The sequence below is a fragment of the Ipomoea triloba genome, chromosome 10, assembly GCF_003576645.1.
Source record: "Ipomoea triloba cultivar NCNSP0323 chromosome 10, ASM357664v1".
Taxonomy (NCBI): Eukaryota; Viridiplantae; Streptophyta; class Magnoliopsida; order Solanales; family Convolvulaceae; genus Ipomoea; species Ipomoea triloba.
In genome coordinates this window covers 29,295,776-29,320,509 of record NC_044925.1, presented here as the reverse complement: position 1 = coordinate 29,320,509, position 24,734 = coordinate 29,295,776, and the positions used below count along the sequence as shown (strand labels likewise).

The 24,734-nt window shown below is 35.2% G+C and overlaps 1 pseudogene; it reads right to left on the bottom strand.

Moving 5' to 3' along the window:
• Positions 1-8,729: 8,729 nt before the first annotated feature.
• On the bottom strand, positions 8,730-9,701 carry LOC116033444 (annotated as a pseudogene).
• Between the last annotated feature and the right edge of the window lie 15,033 nt (positions 9,702-24,734).

Genomic DNA, 24,734 nt, shown 5'->3' with positions numbered 1-24,734 from the left:
GTGTGCTGCTGATTAATTCTACCAAATTGTGCATGGGAATTACCACCGAATTGGGCATGATTATGTCCACCAAATTGTGAATTATTTCCACTATGCGCATGCGAATTATTGTTGTACTGTGATATAAGTCACATCTCTGGACCGCGAACGCTGCCGGCGAGGAAGGATCCCTTACTCAATTCACTTCCGGAATTGCGGGGCGGTTTAGTTAGCAACAATTCCCTTATGTCTATTAATAAGAAATCTTTAGTCCCTATTAAAGAACTCAATAAGAATATTGTCCTTGACCTAAGAATAACAATTATCCTTATGACCAAACAAGGACTAGCTTACTTACTTCTCGACCGATAGTTCCACGATCCCGACCAGCTACTTCTTGAGAGTAGGGGCATCAAAGCTTGCCCAACCTAGTAACCATTCCTCCTTTGATGACTCCCCCCTTTTAACACCCTGGAGGTGAAGAAGGGAAGGAAGCCCTCGTGCAAGACGTGATAAGTGCAGCTGCCATGAAGGGGAGTTACATTAACTCCCCGACAACACATCGTGCATATAAGGCTAGTATAGCCTTATAACACTTTAAAACATCGAGCTGCTGCAATGAATTCTTCAGCGCCTAGGAGATCTGAAAGCTCTTGCAGCGTCACTGGCTGGCCACGGACGTTCAGCAACGCTGTCAACGCACGGAATTCTGGTCGTAAGCCTCTGAACACGTACAAGTTTTGTTCCTCAAGATTGACAGGCCTGCCAGCAAGAGCGAGATCCTCAATAATAACCTTCGCGCGTGCGATGTAATCCGCAGCCGAAGACTCACCCTGTCGCAGCCCTTGCAGTTGTCCAAGCAGATTAAGAGAGCGAGCGCGAGATGAAGACGCAAGGGATTGCTCCACCGCATCAAGACCGCCTTGCTCGTGTGTCGGCCAAGGGTGAGCGCCATGACCTCATCAGAGAGGGAGGAGATCATCATAGAAAGAACCGCCTGATCTTGACGAACCCAGGCAGCATAATCGGGATTGGGAGACGCCGACGTACCCTCCGTAGCAGTAGTGACGAAGGCGGCAGGACACTGATTCGTCCCATAAACGAACCCCATCAAATCATGACCACGAAGAAAGGGAACAACTTGCGCGCACCAAAATAAATAATTTTTGTATGTTAATTTGATGCTAATAAAGTGGTGCGCAGTGGACAAAGAACTCACGGTCGAGGAGACCGTAGAGATTGCAACATTTGAGATGGTCCGTTTAAAAGAATTAACAGATTCGTCGGCCATGGGAAAGAAACCCTAGCCAACTGATACTAGATGAGAACTGTATTGTTTGTATTAACAGAACTTGAATCATGAGAGTATAGGCATAGGGATATATATACAAGAGAAATCATAGTGAGACTAGGATAGGAAGACTAAGATAAGTAGTCATAGTCTGACTCAAATACATATATAGAGTCCTAATAGGCCAAACGCTAAAAATTTTGACCTGACTTTGCGCACACTACAAATGATAAAATAATGTAGTAAAAGTTTTATTTGTTCAATTTCTTTAGTTTAGAGTTTTTATATTTATCAATACTCGATTAAAAAACGAGTTGTCTTGGGTTGAACAAAACAATAAAAATCACAATCAAGCCCACAACCCAAAAAATTAAAAAGAATTAAGTTTTCTTTTCTAAAATTTCTTTAGTTAAAAGCTATTACATTTATCAATGACTGATTAAATATGTCTCAAATCAGACCAAACCAAGCAATAAAAATCTTGGCATTGCTGGGCACATAGCCCAAACAATTTCTTTAAAAAGTAATTCTTTTCTTCAAATTTATTAGTTCAAATTTATTATATATATCAACTATTATATTTATTTGTTATTATGATAAGTTACAAATTAAAATTTTTTTATATACATCTTTTTTATAATTATTGTAAATCTTTATAACAATTACAACTTTTAATTTACAACTCTATCTTAATATAAATAATAATTATTTATCATAAAAATAATTAATATTTTCTTTAAAAATTAAATAAATATCTAATCATCTAAAAAATAAACCAAGCAGAAAAAATATAATTTTATGACTTTCACCTAAACAGAAAAACAATTTTCTAACATTTAACCGAACACTAGAAAATAAAATTGTTTTGAAAAAATAACTCACTTTTCAAAATACTTTTTCTAAAAACATTTTTTAAAAAATATTTTTCAGATTTTCAAAAAATTCCTATAATAGATAATTAATTTCTAAATAAGCTCTGTGAAATATAACTTAAATAATCAACTAATTATCATGTTATGATATAGTTTTATTCCTGTTCTAAATTTAATATTAGCCGAATGTGTAACACCTAGGAATAGATATCAAATCAGTTGCATTTAAATTGAAATATTTGAAAAAATCTGCACAGTAGATAAATTGGTTAAAACGCAGGCTTTGGCTTTTTCTAAAGTTGGAGCAGGTTGTTTACTTTTTCAACTTTTAGTCATTTTAAGAATATTTATTTATTTATTCTTCTTTTTAAAATCATCTTGAATTTTGGGACTCCATCGTGGACCTATGCTTTGCTTGGACTTACACAGTTACACTACCGGTGATCAACTGATCAATTCGATCGTATACCATAAATCAGGGTCATCTTACAGGTCCTAATTTAAAAATTATGTCTCTATAATTAAAATATCATATATCTTCATGTAATAAATGTTTTCTATAAATAAATTGAAGAATATAATTTGTTAACTACAATACATAATACGTTAACTATAAACACATAATATGTTAGTGACATATATGAGTCTAGAGTTAACATATTATGTGCATGTAATTAAAATAATGTCACACTTGTGTGAGACCGTCTCACGGATCCTTGTTCGTGAGACAGGTCAGGTCGGGTCAAAACACCATGCAAATGTCATACTTTATGTGCGAATGTCATACTTATATGCTCAAATATAACACTAATCAAAAATAAAATTTTTGTTACTTATAAGAGAAAAAGTAATACATTTTTCATAATAAGTAATGTTGACAAGTGTCCCTTACTTATAAGGGCAAATATAATACTTTTAAATCGAAATGTAAAAGTATTACATTTACCCTTATAAGTAACAAAATTTTTATTCCTAATTAGTATTACATTTGAACATATAAGTATGATATTTGTGCATATAAGTGTTACACTTGCATCTTGACCCGACCCGACCCGTCTCATGGTGCGACGGTCTCACACAAGTTTTTGTCATTAAAATATTATGTGCCTTCAATTTATTTACATATGCATAATCGATTAATTATATACATACAATTTATTAATTGCAGACACATAATATGAATATCATATTACATAATATAATCTATTAATTGCAGACACATAATATGAATATCATTTTAGTTCAGGATTCATAATGTAAGGTAGACATTGATCCATGGTATAATTCGTCACATATTAGGAGGGAAGGTCATCATTTTGTGACCACGCTATTAAAATTTAACTCTTACTATAAAAAAAAAAAAAGGCAAAAACTTGTGTGAGACCGTCTCACCGTGAGACGGGTCGGGTCATGGGGTAAATGTAATACTTATACGCACAAATGTCATACTTATATGCTGAAATGTAATACTAATTAGGAATAAAAAAATTTGTTACTTATAGGGGTAAATGTAATACTTTTATGGGAAAATATAATACTTTTACATTTCGATTTAAAAGTATTACATTTTTCCTCAAAAGTATTATATTTTCCCTTATAAGTAAGGAAAAATTGTCAACATTACTTATTATGAAAAATGTAACACTTTTTCTCTTATAAGTAACAAAAATTGTATTCCTAGTTAGTATTATATTTGAGCATATAAGTATAACATTTGCATATATAAGTGTGACATTTGCATGGTGTTTCGACCCGATCCGACCCGTCTCACGAATAAGGATCCGTGAGACGGTCTCACACAAGTGTGAAATTGTTTCAAAACTTTTTAATATGACATAGTTTTTACAGGTTTACTAACTAACTACCCAACTGATTTTTTTTTTAATATTATTATCGATTAATTTAAAATTGAGTTATTATCGAAATGAAAAGTTATTCGACATTTCTTCAGAACCTTCCTTAAAAGCAATCATTTTTTATTCTACCTAAATCAAATAAAATAATATAATCTTCAATAAAAGAAAAATTAAAAAAGAAGAAGTGTGTGTGTGGGGTGGGGTGGGGTGACGGGGGCAGGTTAGGAGCCCACACGGCAAGAAGTGTCAAAGTCTTCTAAGTCTTTTTCAAAGTCTTTTGCCCCCATCTAGAAAATTCAGCCCAAGATTATTATTGATGTATAATGTATAAGACCAAAATTGTAGGAGTCCGGCTCATAAACCACTTATTCGTGAGATGGGTTACGTCGTGAATCATTATTGCATGGACCATGGTCCACACAGTACATTATTTTTTAACTGAAGGTACATTATTTTTATACTGTAGGTACATTATTTTAGGGTACATTATTTTTGTATTGAAGGTACATTATTTGATATATACTGTCAAATAATGTACCTACAGTACAAAAATAATGTACTTTCAGTATAAAAATAATGTACTTTTTATTTTTGGTCCACACAGCTGTGTGGACCATGGTCCATTCAATAATTTGTCGTTACGTCGTAGATAATGGCAAATTATGCTGTGGACCCAGGTCCACCTTGCAAGGTGGACCTGGGTCCAAAACTACGTCGTTTTCGTCTTCTTTCTTTTTCTTTTTTTTTTTTTGTTTAAATTAGTAAACATATTGTTGAATATAGAGTTGTCCAAAAATGTGTGAATGTAAGGGTTTTAACGTGTGAATGTAGAGTATAAAAATCGTGAATGTAGATTTATGATTGTGTGAATGTAGAGTTGCCCAGAAATGTGTGAATGTGGAGGTTTCAAATTGTGAATATGGAGTATAGAAATCGTGAATGTAGAGTTATGCATGTGTGAATCTGTAATAGAGTTAAAGAAGTTCTAGCAACTTGTAGCCCTGTAATGTGTGAATGTAGAGTTCTCAAGTTGTGAATGTGGGGTATAGGACCTGTGAATATAGAGTTTTGAATGTGTGAATGCATAACAGTGGTAATATAGTTACTAAACATATAATCCTGTAATGTGTTAATGTGGAGTTTACAAATTGTGAATGTGGAGTATAGTGTATGTGAATGTAGAGTATAGCATATGTGAATGTAGACCCAGGTCCACCTTGCTCGGTCCACGGCATAACAACCCGTAGATAATTGGGTAGTCTGGATGAGATACTCAATAAAGGTAGTATATTTTGTAAGTATCATAATTTCAGTTATAAGTATTACTTCTTCTGTCTTATTTTACTTGTCATATTTACTATTCATTTGTCAAACTAACTTTTTCTTCTTTGTTTATTTTCTTTAGTATTTTTTACTTATTTTAAATTTATTTTTTATATTTAATAATACTTTAATTTTGATGTAGTTTCTAAATATATAAATTTTGTATACTAATACCAAATTTAATATTATGAAAAATTGAATTAAAAATAATTTCAATCATGCATTCGTTAACTGAATTAGACACATAAAATGAGACAGAGTGAGGATAATTTTTGTCAATAGTTATAGTCAATTTTATCTTAAATAGTATTACAATTTCACATATAAGTATTAAGAGTACAATATTTATTATAAGTAACGATTTATTTTTATTCAAATTGGAATTAAATTTTTCTACAATAAGTATTACACTTTCTTTCATAAGTAACATTTCACATATAATTATTACAATATTAGCATTAGAATTACACTTTATAAGTATCACAATTTCAATTATAAATATTACAATATTTATCATTAGTAACAATTATTTTTTACCCTAAATAGTATCACAATTTCACATATAAATATTATAATATCTATTGTAAGTAATATTTTATTTATTTCAAATTGATATTAAATTTTCTGTAATAAGTATTATGATTTCCATCATAAATAACAAGCAACTAACATAAATATATTGGATTAAAATCCGTGAGACGATCTCACACAAGTGTGACTCAATGTTTAAATGCATGTTTGCATTTTTTGGTAAATATAGTTAAAATTTTATGTTGATAATTGATATATATTGATACAATTTCAAACGTCAATGTACATTTAATCAAAATTTTAATTTGTTTAAAAAAGATTGCATAATTTGAATTGATTTCTAATTTCATAAAAATACATTGTTCAAATTTAAAAACCACTATATCTACTAATAATATATATATATATATATATATATATATATATATAGTTAGGATCATATGAGATTACTTGTCTAGGTAAGATTGTGAGATCAGATCTTGTGCATCCATGTAATAATTTAATGGTCTAGATTGATTTAAGATTCTAAGTTGAAGTGTGTACGAACGGTGATAAAATGTGTGTAAACGGTGATTAAGAGTGTGTGAATGGTGATTAAATGTGTGCAAACAGTGACTAAAAGCGTGCAAACGATGATTAAATGTGTGCGAACGGTGATTAAAGTCAAACAATCTAGACCATTAAAATTTTTTAGATTGATGTACAAGATTTGATCTCAAAATTTTTAATGGTCTAGATTGATTAAGATTCAAAGTTGAAGTGTGTGTGAACGATGATTAAATGTGTGCGGACGGCGTGTGTGTGTCAATCAATCTAGACCATTAAAAAATATTACATAGATGCATAAGATCTGATCTCACGATCTTACCTAGACAAGTGATCTCATTGGAACCCTACCATATATATATATATATATTTCTATTCAAATGCGGTGGGGAGCTCTCATGCGATCGTGTGGCCTAATCTGCGTCGTCCGATTTCATTAACCCAACTGCAATTCGCATGTGTTTAAGTGGTGCATTTTATTATCTATATTACGTGAATTGAAATGGTGCATTTTAGTACATAGTGTGGTGCGTTTGAATACATGTTGTGGTGCGTTTTATTACGTATGTTGGTGCATTAACTGTGTTGTGGAATTGTGTGTTTTAATACGTCCTTTGGTGTATTTTAATACGTAGAGTGGTGTGTATTTTAACACATGTGTTTCTAATAAGTGTGTTGTGAAATGGTAGGTTTTAATCCGTTCTCTGGTGAATTTTAATACATTGAATGGTGTGTATTTTAACACATGTTTTCTAATAAGTGTAATAGTGTATGTTTATAATCTGGGATGAGGATTTTCAATAAGTGGAATTGTGCATTTTAACACACATTGTGGTCCATTTTAATACGTAGAATGGTGCATATTTTAGCACTTGTTTTCTAATATGTGTATGTTTATAATCTGACATGAGGCATGTTGCGGTACATTTTAATACGTAGAATGATGCGTTTTATCACGTATACTGATGAATTTTAAGTGAATAGGTGCATTTGGTTATAGTGTGGAATGATGTGTTTTATCGATCCTCTGGTATATTTTAGTACGTAGAATGGTGTGTTTTGTAACATATATATATTGCGTGTTGATTTGATGACTTGATCTGATCTAATGACTGAAAATAGGCCGCACGCCACACCTAATGACCAGGCCGCACATGAACACCTCTATATATAGGGTCATAATCAAGTGTGGTCGTGCCTTAACGTGTCGTTAGTGCGGCCACACCATTATTTATACAAATATACATCACTCAATGTTAGAAAATGCACCACACAAATATGCACCATTAGGTACGCATCACCAAAAAACACACCACTAGGTATGTAAATATACACCACACAGTGTTAGGAAATGCACCATTAGGGGCAGGGAGTTATGGTGCATTATTTTGGATGCTTGGTGTGTTTTTTGGTGTTTTTGTGTATTTCCATTGTGCTGCATTTTCTAACATTGAGTGGTGTATATTTGTATATATAATGGTGTGAACCGCACCAACCGCACGGGAAGACGCGACCACATTTGAACAGAAATCATATATATATATATATATATATATATATATATATATATTTAAAAAATCTAATAAGAGTCAATAAAGTTATGTCTATAACGAGAACTAAAAAATGTTGGTCTTATTGTTTGTTGAAATGAATTGTTTATATTATTTGTATTCTAGTGTTTTATTTTTGTTATTTTTTTTACTTTACCCCTCTATTAATCTATTATATCATTTACTTTCCTAAATACCCCTACATTCCGTCAGTGTAAATGAAATATTCCGTTAACTATTAATTATTATTAACTTACTCGTTGATTTCTAAAAGGAAGGTATGTTCAAAGCTCACCCCAATAAAAGTTGACATAATTGTTGAACATATACTATGAATATGTTATGGTGTATTATAATATATAATATAAAATTTAACATGAACTTCAATTAATTAACCTGACTATATACATAACATTCAAAGTTGAGCATCAAAGATTACAAATAAAGAACCTTAAAAATCATTTTCTTGCATTAAAAAAAATCTAGGTTAAGTTTTTTTCTATTTTTTTTTTTATTTAATTAATCTTCTTTGGCTAAAGTGTCATCGCGCACCATGAACTGTATATGATTTTTCATGCCACACCATGGTCTTTCATAACATATATTTCGAGTCACCTACCATTAATTTTTTTCATCTAGTCTTTTTTACAGGTTTCCTACAGGTTACGAGTATGGAATTTTTTATTTATTTTTGTTTTTTTCGTAAATAGTTGTCCCAAATCCACCACGAATTTGGGTTTGACAATTTCTGGCGCCGGCGGCCGGTATTCCGGCGAAGTGATTATGTGATCCTCTTCTCTAAGATGGGGCAATCACACCCATAAACAAGTGAAATGTTGTTCTCACCACCTGGTGGTTTGCGGACACCACCAAAGTAATCCCTAGATTGAACTTTTCCATCAGCAAATATGGCATGCCACCCATTTCTTTCAGCTTTTCCCTACTAAGATGCTTCTCAACAGACCCTGGGACATCTCCCTTGAAAATGTCGTTGCCAGTCAACTCTACAAACTTCTGGCTGTGTATTTTCTTTGTTGTTTTCACAACAGGTTCGTCACCAAACATGATATTGCTTTGGCCTCTAGTAGGATTAGAAACTTTGACAGACATGCAGACGTTACGAGGAGCAGACTCACCAATAAATTTGCTTTCTTTTGATTCCATTGAGCGAGCAACAATCAATGATCTAGGAGGAGCTACAGAAGGAGGACCAAATATTTCGTTTCCACTAAGCTCCTTGCACTTTGCATCTGACAACTGCTTCTTGATTTTGAGATTTGATTCACTTTCAAGAGTTCCACTCAATTCACGCTGTTTTGCCACCTCATGTATAGTGGTAAGCTTTTTCGGATAAATTTTTTCATTAGTACTAAATGAAATCTGGCTTATTCCATTCGCAGCTTGCTAAACTATAAGCACTGATGTTCTATTACTCAAATTGCCATTAGTTCCAGATTCTTAGGCATCATTCTCACTGCCAACAGAAAATATATTGCTTGCTGTCATTCATCTCCTTTAATTTATACCCTGAACAAGGTTTTCGTTTCTTCATACTATGAGCTTCCTCATCAGCGATCTGACCTCCAAAGAGAACCTTACCGACTCTGTCAGAAGGTTGATGAGAAGTACAGGAGGCTGAGCGAGAAGCGTTGCCGGAGGCGAAGGAGGAGTCGGATGCCAGTGTCTCGGACTAGGTGAGTAGATTTGCGGTAGAAGTGTGCGGCTTCCGAACAGGCGTTGTTCTTTCTGCCATTGCTTTGATTGTTCAATAGGTACTTCGATTTCCCAAATTTTGGACTTTCTTGATTTGGCTTATCCGGCGGGACGCTAAGGGCGATGTTGGAACTCTACCGACGGAGACTAAGGAGTTGCGGTCTGATGTTGACTTTTTTTTTTTTAAAGTAATTAAAACTATTACATGGCTGCCACATCAGCTAAGAAACACATCAATAAGCAGAAATAAGCACCACATCAGCTAGTAACATGTGCCATGTCATCATAGTAACTTCGAAACTTGTAAAAAATGCTAGATGAAAAAAATAAATGGTTAGTGGCTCGAAATATATGTTATGAAAGACTAGGGTGCGACATGAACAATCTGATATAATTCACGGTGCGGAATGACACTTTAGCCATCTTCTTTTGATTATTTAGAACAAGACTCAATATTTTAATTATGTTTTTTGCATTAGTGGAAATTATTTGGGTCATTTTAGTATTAATATTTTTTGTATGTATTTCTATAATGGTACAATTGTATTGTATATTACTTTACAAATATTGTACTATTATTTTTTTATCGAACAAAATTGTTCTTACATAATTAAAGCTCTATACATACGTACGTACGTACATACATACATACATACATACATAAATAAATAAATAAATATATATATATATATATATATAATTTCAGGTGCGGCCGTGCGGTCACACACCACTCAATGTTACGAAATACATCACTCAATGTTAAGAAACACACCACAATGAAACACACCACAATGTTAAGAAACACACCACAGTGCATATTTGTGTGGTGTGTTTCTTAACATTGAGTGGTGTATTTCATAACATTTAGTGGTGTGAACCGCACGGCCGCACAGGAGAGCACGGCCGCAAGTAAATTGTACAATGAGCATCAATACTAAGTGCACCTAATGTTATAACTAGGTGCACATAGGTTGCACCCAGGTGCATGAATGTTAACAAAATAAATTACTTGCACAAGTGCAAGTAAAATGTATTGCAGATGCAAGTAAAATATATTACAGGTGCAAGTGAATTGTACACTGAACATCAATACTAAGTGCACCTAATGTTATAACTAGGTGCACCTAATGTTATAACTAGGTGCACATAATGTTATAACTATTGCACCAGGTGCATGAATATAAACAAGGTAAATTACTTGCATTTGTAAGTGAAAATATGTGCGAAAATATATGCATGAATATTAACAAGTTAAATTACTTGCACTTATAAGTGAAAATATGTGCGAAAATAGGTGCACTTGTAAGTGAAACTAGGTGCACTTATAAGTGAAACTAGGTGCACCAAAGTTCCAGTTATTTACGAAAATGCCACCACGTCTTTTTTTTTAAATTGCATCTGATTCGTTGATCTGGACACGTGGACGGCTGTGAAGCGTTCTCATTTCTTACCTGGGCGAGAGTAGGCGAGAGTACGCACGAGAGTGCAACCCTATATATATATATATAGGGTCCAAATCAGGTGAGAACCTAGCCTTAGGTGAGGATATGAGGACTAATCTAGAGCATCCATTTGTTTCGATCTAAAGGCTATGATGACCACTTCTAATAAAAGGCGCTAATTGATAACTTATGCCACAGGGGCATTACTGTCAACTCTACTAAATCCCATCTGCATGGGATTAACTCCCCTATTTAAATAGATAATTTATAAACACCCAACGTAATCCACGGACGACCACCACGCAAAGGCTCCCTGGTATTCGACTCTGTAATTTTGGCAACGTCCAAGGCCAGACAATACGATGCAAACATGTATGTTTTCTTCAATTATAAATTCAATAGAATTACGACTATGAAGGGTTCGACCCCAACGGAATGCGTACATTGCTTGTCCGTGATAATCACACCGGGGGAGGGGGGCTTAAGATTAGATAAAATACATGAACGGAATAATACATACGCAGAGGGTGTTCATGCGCATGCCCAGACCAAATGGGCTAAAATCATAAACAAGAACAATGTCTAGGGTTTTTGTATACCACGTGGCTATGACAGTGCAATGCTTGCATTGATGATGTGCAACGTTATAATACATACATGCATCTTAGCCATAGGGCTGCTGTGCTGGCTAATACTTTTCGAGACCGCGTTTAATCAGAAATAGGTTAATTGTATAGTCTTTTGCAAACCATGCGGCTGCGAGTGTGCACCGCCATTATTGGTATTGTGCACCGTTTCAGGTGATAAAATGCAACATAGAAGTTGGCAATGTGCAACTCTCTTCGAGACCTGGGGAGAAACGACCATACTGTCTAAAATGGCGAAAACCCAGTTTTAAACATAGACATACCCCATGCGCCATCACAATAACGATTTATGCACTTTTAATTATGAATACTATAGAGTATTTTGATATAATCCTACAAAAAATGCAAGTGAAGAAAAATTCAACGGCGACAGTGCCAACGGGGGTGAATTACACCATGTTCAAAAACTTATCGCACCAATGCGCTTCTGATCTATGCGCTCCGGATTCAATGACTACACAAAAATGTGAAACTGGCCGGACCAAAGCCAAAACATGTATGCCTCAAATGTAAACAATTAGGATGGCATAACAGTCGTAATTGCCCAAATGTGAAATGAGTACAAAATTTGGAATGTTTGCTTTCGTAATGGTTATGGATACTTCACTTTTTTCCCCAACACTCTTGAGTGCCTACTTGTGGAATGGTTTTGGCAACAATGATTTTATTATTAAACTTGTAATGTCTGCTTTTGGAATAGTTTTGTCATAGATGCTTATAAAGCTAAAATGTTATATGTAAAAAACACCTGCCACAATAAGCACAGTATACCGGTTTACTTCCCCCTCTCTCCCTACGACCCACGAACAAGCACATTGAATCACATGTGAACCCTCCTTTCAAACTGCGTTGAAAACCTGATAAAGGTAAGAATTTGTAATTTCCGACCGATTAGTAATTGTCGTGCATCATTTGAGAACATAATTAACCAAGAAGAGAGCTCACCAATTGTGCACCACAGTTCTAGATTTAGTGCATTACTCAATATCATGGTGTGCAAAAGCACATAGCGGACTGGGCATTGAGAAAATATATCTTGCCCACAAACTCCAAAGATGGGTTAACACAGACATCAGCGCTATCACCACCCACTGTAAGACCAACCGACTAAGGATAATGAACTAAAAAACTATTTGATCTCATAACCAAAGACGACAAATCGAACTGATCGAGATTTTTAATTATCGATTACGAAGTTATTCTTATTTTTAAGATCTGAAATAATCTTATTGTTTGAAGTGACCTACAGGCTAGGACTATCCTTCTTCAAAATGCTGTAATCATATCAATAAAGGGCAAAAGGGAAATAGTAATAGAAGAGGGAGCAAAGCGAGAATGTCATCGTCATAAATGTGATCAATACGAACACCATGACAGCCATAATTGCACAAATGTTAAATGGGTACGCAACCTTGGAAACTAAGCTCCTCAAATGGTACTCACTTTAATTATTTCAAAAAACCTTGGAAATCTTGCCTATATAATGGGCATACCTGCTATTTAATTTGAATATTTGTAATGGTTGCTTATGGAGATACCTGCTATTTAATTTGAATATTTGTAATGGTTGCTTTTGGAGAGGAGTTGACCTAGCTAATTGAAACGCCCCAATATGAGTCAAAAGAAAATACCCCACAAATCAACATTTAAAAACACGACTAACTGTGCAACGCTCGACCACGTCCAATGCAAACCTCCTAACATTGGTGTGCAATGCAGTAGGACACACTGTGCATATCAAAAAAAAAAAAAAACCACCCCGCCCCCCCCCAAATATTACTAAATGTACCTGTTGGTCCCAAGGGGATGGGGTACAAGTCTAGAGGGGGGGGGTGAATAGACTTGTATAAGATTTTGCAAATCTTTTCGACCTCTCGTGTGTATTGAACTTAGGATGTTTAGGTTCGATACCTCACGAGGTGAAGACAAAGTTTTATGCGCAGCGGAAATGTTATCCCCTTTTAGTTAGCACGAGTTTGAGTTAGTTCGAGAGGTGTGTTTATATGTAGTGCAATCGAGAGGTTAGCGAGAGATAAAAACAGTAAGTCAATGCAAGAGAGATTTTTAAGTGGTTCGGCCAACCCGCCTACGTCCACTCTTCTTCCAGAAACTCCCTGGAAGGATTGCACTAAAAACTTCCCTTTTTAGTACAATATCGAGCGCTTGAGCTTTGATCACGAAGCCCGCCTCAAGCCTCAGGTTTTTCGCCCCGCTTCTTGTTACTCCACCTATCGAGCACTTGAGCTTTGATCACCAAGCCCGCCTCAAGCCTCAGGATCTTCACAAGACAGCTCCCAGGTTACTCCGCCTCTCCAAGGTCTTTCTCCCCGCTTCCAGCTACTCCACCTCTCGAGCACTTGACCTTTGATCACCAAGCCCGCGTCAAGCCTCAGGTTTCTTTCACTCGGACAGCTGCCAGGTTACTCCACCTCTCTTGCTTAATCCAAAGCAAGGTGTTTTTGGTTGTCACAGTTGAATGTAACAGACTCCAATCTGACCACAAGCTATCGTTGAATCAACTTCGGTGTAGAGCACCTTCGGTCACCTTCTAGATGTATAACAGTTTAAGCTTTGTAACTCTCTTAAACACTAAGGTGTGTTTTCTCGCTGTTTTGAATATCAGGATGATATTCCAAATTTAGTACTTGCACTTGAACGTTTGAATCAGACACCTCTTTCGAATTTTCTAACTCTGTTCCCCTCTTTTTTTTTTGCTTTGTGTCTTCACGTCCTTTTTATATGAGAGTTGAGGAATAATTCCGTTGGAGGGAAAATTATTCCGTTTGAAATTTGTCTCCCATGCTGATCATGGGTCTTGCATATTTTCAGCATATTTCATGGAGTGGTGATCTTGTAACTTGAACCTCTTGTCTTGTAGTGAATATTCCATAGTTCACTTTCTTGAGTCCATGCTCCACTTTCGTCTTTTGGTAAAAGTTACTCTTTTTATATTCCCATTATTCCTTGTTTGTAGGGAATCATACCACTTCAGCATTGGTGCACCTTTTGACCGTTTGTGGTGGAAATCTGACGTGTCATCCATTTCCGCCCATTTTGAAATCTTCACGTTCGGCACCTCTTCATTATTCTATCTCCATGATATTCTTCTTCTCCAAACTTTAAGTATGCTTCCTGACCGTCATTCAGCTTTGTTGGAGAATTGTTAGTGTATCGAGACCAAGGTTGATATCTTGATTGCTTGATGTCTCCAACTCAAATATCGAGAGGTCTATCTCTCGAACTCTGTTCATGTCTCGAACTAGATAGCTGTATCGAGAGGTCCTACCTCTCGAACTCTGCTTATGTCTCGAGACTTAGTTGATGTCTCGCAGACCCTTATTCCTCCAGAGTTGTCCCATGCTTTCTTCTGATCTGTCTATATGATTACAACACGAGACTTCTAAGATGTTCAAACAGGTTTACCTTAAGCTTAAATATTTTCCGAGTTGAGCTCAAAGTTACCCGGTTGTATTTTCGCTCTTGGTTTACTTGTCGAGCTTACAGCGTTTTGCCTATGTATCGAGACTTGGGGATTTTCACTTAACAGTTGGTATCATCAAAACCTATTACATGATGTTCCTAACAGTACCAACACCCAATATACAAACATCTCTCATTGCATAAAGATAGGCTTTAATAGAGTTCAACGGACCGAAATTTAAAATGAAAGTTGAAACTCCAACGACGGCATTTAAGTATGTACATGGGCTTAGAATCTCCACATAAAATATGATTAACGTGTAATCATAACAAAATTCTTTCTTTCCTTTAAAAAAATAATAAATATCAAAACAGATAAATTAAACAAAACTACCGAACTATATTTACTTCGCGTATTGTACCCTGCCACACATCCTCACCCTGTTCCTAAAGTGAACCCCTTCCAATACAAAAAACGCAACACCACAAATACGTAAGGCCAAAAAGACCAGCAGTGCACTATACAAGTCAAAAACCAACACCTTACTAAACATCATTAAAAAAAGCCCAAAAATACAAAAAAAAAAAAGCAAAAAAAACAAAAAACAAAAAAACAAAAACAAAAAGAAAAGATAACCATTTTATGTATGCTAACTAGCATGACCAAACACATTACAATCATACTCCAACGCCCGTTGAATTACAAAATGCTTGTGACTATTGATGTTGGACACCATATCGTGCATAAACTTCTTACGCAAATCATTAAGCATGTGCATGTCACCTTTAACTATACCACACTCCCACCTTGAAACGCCCTGACCCAAATACGACTCCATGTGGCGCATAGTATAAATGTCACTATCCTCCAAGATAGTTTTGTTCCTCCAAGACATTTGCATACGCTTCGGTATCAGGCGTCTCACCCGATCCGCCTGCCCATGAGGACTAACACCCACAAAAAATGAGGCAAGGAATGCTCGCTACAGTGTTCACAAAGAAAACACTAGTTAGACACCTGAACGAACTTTAAGGACTAACAAATTAGGATAGTAACACCGATCTGCCACTTGTGAATGCACGACTACATACACTGAAATGCAGAGCTAACCCAACCCTCATGCACAACAAATACACCATGTTGCACAACACACCCATGACAAGTCATACACGGAACAGAAAAGAACCCCAAACACGCACAAAAAATTGGAATCAACATGAATATTACAAGATATTCGTGTCCTTACCAAGTGTGCAGGAGCGTTGTCATATCTGGACTGATTAGTACCCGGAGTAGGGCAATTATCTATGATATCCATCTTCATCTTCTTCAAGTCCACATTTATAATGTAATAGTGTCCACGATCACATAGAGAGAAAAGAAACTACAACATAAAAATATAGTCAACAACATCAAACAAAAACCATATAACCCAATACTAAAATTGAAACAAAGTCAAAGGTTACCATGTCAATGGTTGCCCAAGATTGGTGCAGAGTTATATCATAGTCTTCACGAAGGCGATCACAAAACCACCCACACCTTCAAGCTCAAAAACCATTCCAGGGGAAAATACAAATACAATACTACACACTATTCCCGAAATTTATCTCTTTTTATTCGCTGCTAATTCTCAAGAACTTTTTAACAAAATCTAAAGTCAACCACATTGGAACATGACATTATTCAAGTGAAATGGAAACAAAAGGCCCTACGCCATCACACCAACCGACCAGTGTAATCTGAAGTCAACCACATTAGAACGCCCTACGCCATCACACCTCGTTGAAGACAAATTAACTCTACAACCACCCAAAAACAAAACCCAATAATATTGCATTGATAGAGTGTAATAGTAGTAGGAACATCAATAAACATAAGCACACGAGCGAATGAACATACGACTAGGGCATAGAGAGGGAAAAAAATTACACAAATTGAACAAGTGTGCGAGTCCATTACCACATGAAAACAGAGTAAATCACACTGAATGCAACAAAATCGTCCACAAATAAGCATGGCACCAAACCCTATAGACAAAACGAAAGGGGGACGAGGGTGTACCTTCGGTCGCTGGTAGTTTCTCCCGTCGGCGTGCATTCGGTCGAAACTCGCCGTCGCCAGCCATGCAAACAAAATCAAGAGAAGACGCCGCCAAGAATCCAGTGGAGGAGCAGTCCGCCGGTCCGAGAACGGTGAACAATCAGGGTCAGCTGCGAAGATGGGAATTTTCCGCTTGGGAGAAGACCAACGTGGGCAATATGTTATAAAACTAAGAACTTAAATAAATTAGTAATAGCAAATGACCGAAACAACCCTCCTCAGCCTGAAGAATGCAAACACGTGTGCTTCTGATTTCTTTTTTAAATTAAAAACAGAATAAAACCACAACCATTAGATTAATTAAATATAAGGCTCAGATTAGTCCACAAGTCCTCACTTAACTATAGGTTCTCATTTGATACTTATTCTATATATATTCCCGTACAGAGTGTTAGAAATTTGAATTAGGAGATCTTGTAAACATGCCGTGGTCAGACATGTATGGGTGTATTGTGTGCCTTGATTTGATATATTGTATGTAATGCTAGCATATGTCGTGTGCACTCTCATATTGTGCAGAATAACTTCAAACACACGCTAATGCATAATTTTAGAACGATGAAAATATTGTTGGTATTTTCTTTTTCTAAATTGTTAAAATTATGCACAGTTATTAACAAAATATCTAGACAAAATATCAATGGTATGATTTATTTGGGAATTGTTTAAATTATGCACACTTGTTAACTAAATATAAAAATGGTAATTGTTATTACTAATTTTTTAATAAAGACATATGCCCATGCAATGGTTTTTAAATTATGAATATAAAGTTGTCTTGAATTCTCGTGGTCAGCTATGTATGTGTGTATTGTGTGACATGCCTTGATATATTGTGTGCCACGCTTGAATATGTTGTGTGCACCTTTGTATTGTGCACTATTGGTTTCTCCCTTTGATGTTTTTTTGTGTTTGTTGGTGGTAGCAAAAAAGGCTAGTGAAGCACCTTCGGTGGGGTGCTCGTCCCAACTACCAAATGATAATGAAGAATTTGTTGAAGGTCCAGCTGCTTTCTTAGAAAGGATGCGGCGGGACCCTCCAGATACTAATCTAACCCCGGAGCAACGTGGCACATGCATTACGTACGCTTCCTTTCTTCTCCTTTGTCTACCACCAAGGATTGATTTAGCTTGTTGGTTTTATGCCCTCCTTTGTCTACCACTAAGGATTGATTTGGTTTTATGCCCTCCTTTGTCTACCACCAAGGATTGATTTGGTTTTATGCCCTCCTTTGTCTACCACCAAAGATTGATTTAGCTTGTTGATTTTATGCCCTCCTTTGTCTACCACCAAGGATTGATTTTGCTTGTTGGTTTTATGCCCTGTCTTTGTCTACCACCAAGGATTGATTTTGCTTGTTGGTTTTATGCCCTATTTTGACATCACTATTTTTTTATCATGGCAGTCCCCTAAGTTTTGATAGCACACGATATTGTCCTGTGTGGCACACACCCCGTGCTCCATTTTTTTGCTCTGTGCTCAATTTTTTTGCTCGCACACGATATTGTCCTGTGTGGCACACACCCCGTGCTCCATGCACACGATATTGTCCTGTGTGGCACACACCCCGTGCTCCATTTTTTTGCTATTGTCCTGTGTGGCACACACCCCGTGCTCCATTTTTTTGCTCTGTGCTCAATTTTTTTGCTCGCACACGATATTGTCCTGTGTGGCACACACCCCCTTTAACATAATCTTGTGTGCCCATGCACTCTAACATATAGCCTAAGAGGCTTTCAGAAATACTGAAGCACAAAGAGTCAACAATCGCCTCCACTAAGGCTCGAACACACTCCCTTCCATATGAGAGTGTAAACCGGGTGCCACTAGACCACAAGGTCTTTGGCATATTTACAATCTTAATAAGAGCCAATAATGTTAGGGTTATAACGGGAAGAAAAGAATGTTGGTGTAATTATTTACTTAAAACGAATGGTTCATATTATTTTGATTTTAGTAATCTTTTATGATTTTCGTTCTTTACCCTGGCCTCTATTATATTATTTTGTTCCCTTAAATAACCTCACATTTCGTTAACTTTTAACTTTAGTAACGGAATATTCCGTTAACTTTAACTTACCCATTAATTTTTATAAGTAAGGTCTTAGGTTCGAATCTCATCTTAATCAGAGTTGGTATAATTGTTAAACATATACTAAGAATATGTTAGAGTATATTATTGAAAATTAAGTACCCATTCTATTACTCTTATAGGCTTATTAAATTAAATAAATTATGCATTTCTTTAATTTAGATGTTTACAATGCCTTTATTCAAAAAAAATATTCATTATAAAAAAAATTAAAAAAGAGATATAATTTAATTAGTTATATTATATTGTCTTTATTTTCTACAATAAAAATTATTCATTATCAAAAAAATTTAAAAAGAGATATAATTTCATTAGTTATATAGTCTTTATTTTCTACAATAAAAATTATTCATTATAAAAAAAATTTAAAAAGAGATATAATTTCATTATTTATATTGTCTTTATTTTCTACAATGCAAAAATTCATTACTTTCAAATTCATTAATTAATTATATTTACTACATTATTCATTATTGTCTTTTTACATTATCTTGTAATTAAATATTCTGTATAATGTTATGATGCGTACACGGATTGCTTCCCGCAATAAGTGCACACTCAAGGAATCACTCAAGAACCCTTCGTGTCCAAAAGAGGATCTTACCTTGTAGACTCTTGGATTTTGAGATCCCAACTCTACAAATGTCTCACCAAACTAACAAATAATACTCTCAACCCTAAGATTATTAAGCAAGGCTAAGAATTAGAGTATTAGGAATCTAGCACTAGAATTAAGATACAAAAATAAAATTAGCTATATAATATGAGTAATAGTATTCTTTTTGGGTTTTTTTGGATATGTGTGTAAATATAAAGAACAAGATAAGGGGATAAACTAGCTTCTCACTAGCCTACCAAGATTGAATGCTTCTCACAAACAACCTAAACTTCAATGCACTTCTCATGCAAAGAAAAGAGAGAAATTTCACTCAAATTGAATTCTTACAAGGTGTGTCTCAAACCATTGGGTTTATGGGGTATTTATAGGGGAAAATAAGGTATTAAATATTCTAGGTCATTAATCCCACCCAAAATAAAAAATTACAACTTTGTAAAAGTAATTCCCACCCAAAATTAAAAATACAAAATAATTCCCCACCCAAAATTAAAATACAAAATAATTTCCCACCCAAAATTAAAAATACAACATTTTGCAAAAGTAATTTCCACCCAAAAATAAAAAATACAATTCTTGCAAAGTAGTTTCCCACCTAAAAAAAATACACCTTGCAAATAATTTCACACCGGGAAATTTGATCTGATACTGAAGTCTGAATTGTCTTCAAAAGTTTTTATGTGAAGACAATTGAATAGAATTATTTTTCCAGATTGATCTTCTTCTTCACAAAAAGATGTTGGACTCCAATCTGTTTCCACAAAAGTGTTAAAAGCCTCTTGAATCTTCCTTGACTTAGATCTTGTTACCGGGCCACTCGAGACTTTTAATGGATCATTTATTTGTTGCATTCCGGTCTCATCATCCTCCCCTTCTTGAAAAAGATTCGTCCCCGAATCTGAAAATTCAAAAGGAGCTAAATCAGGAACATTAAATGTAGAAGAAACACTATGCTCACCTCGAAGATCTAATTTGTATGCATTGTCATTGATTCTTTCAAGCACTTGGAAAGGTCCATCTCCTCGAGGCATCAACTTGGACTTGCGTTGGTTTGGAAATCTGTTTTTGTTGTAGTGGATCCAAACCCAATCTCCGGGTTTAAAAATTATTGCCTTGCGTCCCTTGTTGGCCTTTTGAGCGTATTGCTCATTTTTCTTTTCAATTTGAGCTCGAACCTTGGAATGAAATTCACGAATCCCTTGAGCTTTCTTAGCAGCATCCGCACATTCCTTATCATTCACATGTAAGGGAATCAAATCTAAGGGGGTTAATGGATTAAAACCATAAGCAACCTCGAATGGTGACATATTTGTAGTGGAATGTATAGCTCGGTTATAAGCAAACTCCACATATGGTAAGCTTTCTTCCCAAGACTTGAGGTTTTTTCTAATGACTACCCTTAGAAGTTGTGTTAGAGTTCTATTCACAACTTCGATTTGGCCATCTGTTTGTGGATGACAAGCAGTAGAGTACAAAAGTTTTGTACCAAGCTTTCCCCAAAGTATTCGCCAAAAATGACTTAGAAACTTGGCATCTTGATCGGACACAATGGTGCGTGGAATCCCATGTAAACGCACTACCTCTTTGAAGAATAAATCTGCAATATGAGAGGCATCATTAGTTTTGTGACAACTAATAAAATGAGCCATTTTACTAAATCGATCAACAACAACATAGATTGAGTCATGGCCCCTTCTACTTCTAGGTAACCCTACTATAAAATCCATAGATAAATCAGTCCAGGGTTCCTTAGGAACAATTAATGGTGTGTATAACCCTTGTGGGAGAGATCGTGATTTAGCTTGTTTGCAAGTAACACATTTGCTAACAAACAATTCCACATCCCTTCTTAACTTGGGCCAAAAGAAGTGTCCATGTAGGACTTCATAAGTTTTAGTCACACCGAAGTGTCCCATTAATCCACCACTATGGGCTTCCTTAATAAACATTTCTCTTAAAGAACAATTTGGCACACACAATATATTTTCTTTGAACAAATATCCATCAAGTAGATAATATTTGCCAATTGGAGTTGTAGAACATGCCTTATATTTTTCTGCAAAATCAACATCATTACTATACAATTCTTTGAGAAATTCAAAACCAAGTAATTTGGCTTGTAATGATGAAAGTAGAGCATACCTTCGAGATAAAGCATCAGCCACTCGGTTTTCCTTACCTTGTTTATACTTGATAACATACGGAAATGCTTCAATAAACTCAAGCCATTTCGCATGTCTCTTGCTTAACTTACCTTGCCCCCTAAGGTGTTTGAGTGCCTCATGATCGGAGTGTATGACAAACTCTTTAAACCATAGGTAATGCTCCCAAGTCTCAAGAGTTCTTACAAGTGCATATAACTCCTTATCATATGTAGAGTAATTAAGTGCAGGACCACTTAATTTCTCACTAAAGTAGGCAATAGGATGTCCTTCTTGCATAAGAACAGCTCCAATACCTATCCCAGATGCATCACACTCAATCTCAAAAGTTTTATCAAAGTTTGGTAACGAAAGTACCTGAGCAGAACACAATTTTTCCTTGAGGGTTTGAAAGGCTTGTTCTTGTTTAGGGCCCCATTCAAATTTAACATCTTTTTTCACAAGTTCATTCAACGGGGCTGCAATTGTACTGAAGTCCTTGACAAATCTCCGATAGAAACTGGCAAGACCATGGAAACTACGGACTTCAGTTGCTGTTTTTGGTGTTGGCCAATCTCGAATTGCTTGTATCTTGGTCTCATCCACTTCAATGCCTTTAGAACTTACTATAAAACCAAGAAAAACAACACTTTCCACACCAAAATAGCATTTCTCAAGGTTAGCATACAATTGTTCTCTTCTTAAAACAAGAAAGACTTCTTTAAGATGTATTATATGCTTTTGAGGGTCTTTGCTGTAAATGAGAATATCATCAAAATACACAACAACAAATTTTCCAATAAAATTCCTAAGAACATGGTTCATCAATCTCATGAAGGTGCTAGGGGCATTTGTTAATCCAAACGGCATAACTAACCATTCATAGAGACCATTTTTAGTCTTGAAGGCAGTTTTCCATTCATCTCCCTTTTGCATTCTAATTTGATGATAACCTCTTCTTAGATCTATTTTACTGAAAATTTCAGCCCCATGTAATTCATCAAGCATATCATCTAACCTAGGAATAGGATAGCGATACTTTACCGTGATGTTATTGATGGCGCGACAATCAACACACATCCGCCACGTGCCATCTTTCTTTGGTACAAGTAGTACGGGTACAGCACATGGATTGAGGCTTTCTTGGATGAATCCAGCTTGTAACAACTCATCAACTTGTCGTTGAATCTCCTTGGCCTCGTCAGGATTAGTGCGATATGCCGGTCTATTAGGCAAACTTGCTCCAGGTATGAGATCAATTTGATGCTCAATCCCACGAATTGGAGGTAACCCCTTTGGTAACTCTTCAGGAAAGACATCTGCAAATTCAGAAAGCAAAGCAGAAACATCAGAAGGGATAATTTCACTTTTAATAACATTTAAACAAATATCAATCGGGTAAAGTAAGAAAACTCCCTCTCCCCTTCTTAAGGCTTGCTCCACTTCTCCCTTTGTCATGAGCAAATTATGAGAGGATTGCGTAGTGTCCTTCTTCATCCCTTCCTTTCTTTGCTTCTTCTCATGAGCTATGGTATTTTGTTTTCCACTAGTGGTTTCCTTCATGGCCTCTTTTGCCTTTTGGGCAAGTTCTTCTCTCAATTTTTTTGATTGCACTTGTAGGTTGTACACTTCTTTTGGTGCTAGTGGAGTCAAAGTATACTTCTTACCTCCTTTATGAATGGTGTACTTGTTTGTCTTACCATGGTGTAAGGTGTCTCGGTCATATTGCCATGGCCGACCAAGCAAGATGTGATAAGCATGCATTGGGATGACATCACATAACACATCATCTTGATATTTTCCAATAGAAATAGAAATGAGGGCTTGTTTGTGTACCTTGATGGATCATTTATTTGTTGCATTCAGGTCTCATCATGTTATATAATTTTTTACCAAGTATTCTATGAATAACATAGAAAAAAATTAATTTGAAACAAATCATATTAACTACGTAGAGAGAATTTGTTGACAAAGAAGACATTCAAATAACCCAATAAATTGAAACGAGAAACTACCCCGTAATATTTTTTGGACTACATCACAGTTGTTCACTTTAAAGGTAAATCGTATTTCTTTATTAATATGATTTAAAATGTATAAATTTTTATTACCAAAAGTAGTATTTGTTTATACTATCATTTTTAGACCAAGTATTTTGACTATAGGTTTTACAAAATTGCAAACATTTATTTTAGTGACAATTATAATCAATCTCTCATATATTATCTTGCATTCATATACTTTGAATTACCGATTTAAATAAACAAATTCAACATTTAATTATATATGCATGAACATCTCCTATATAATCTTGTATTGATATACTTTGAATTACTTATTTAAAAATAAATATTGGGCATTATCCTATTCGCGCAACGCGCATTAAAAAACTAGTATATATATAATCTTGATCAAATGTGAACTAAGTTTCTCGTGACAAGTGTAGACTATCTAATTTGATCCATCCATCTAGGATGATCAATGGCTAAAAAATGACAAGGTTAATTTTATAAATATTAGTATAAGGGAATAAACTTATTTAGGAATTCCATGCATCTATTTCTTTAACGTAACAAAATTAATTAGACCAAATCTATTACTTTTCTAAACT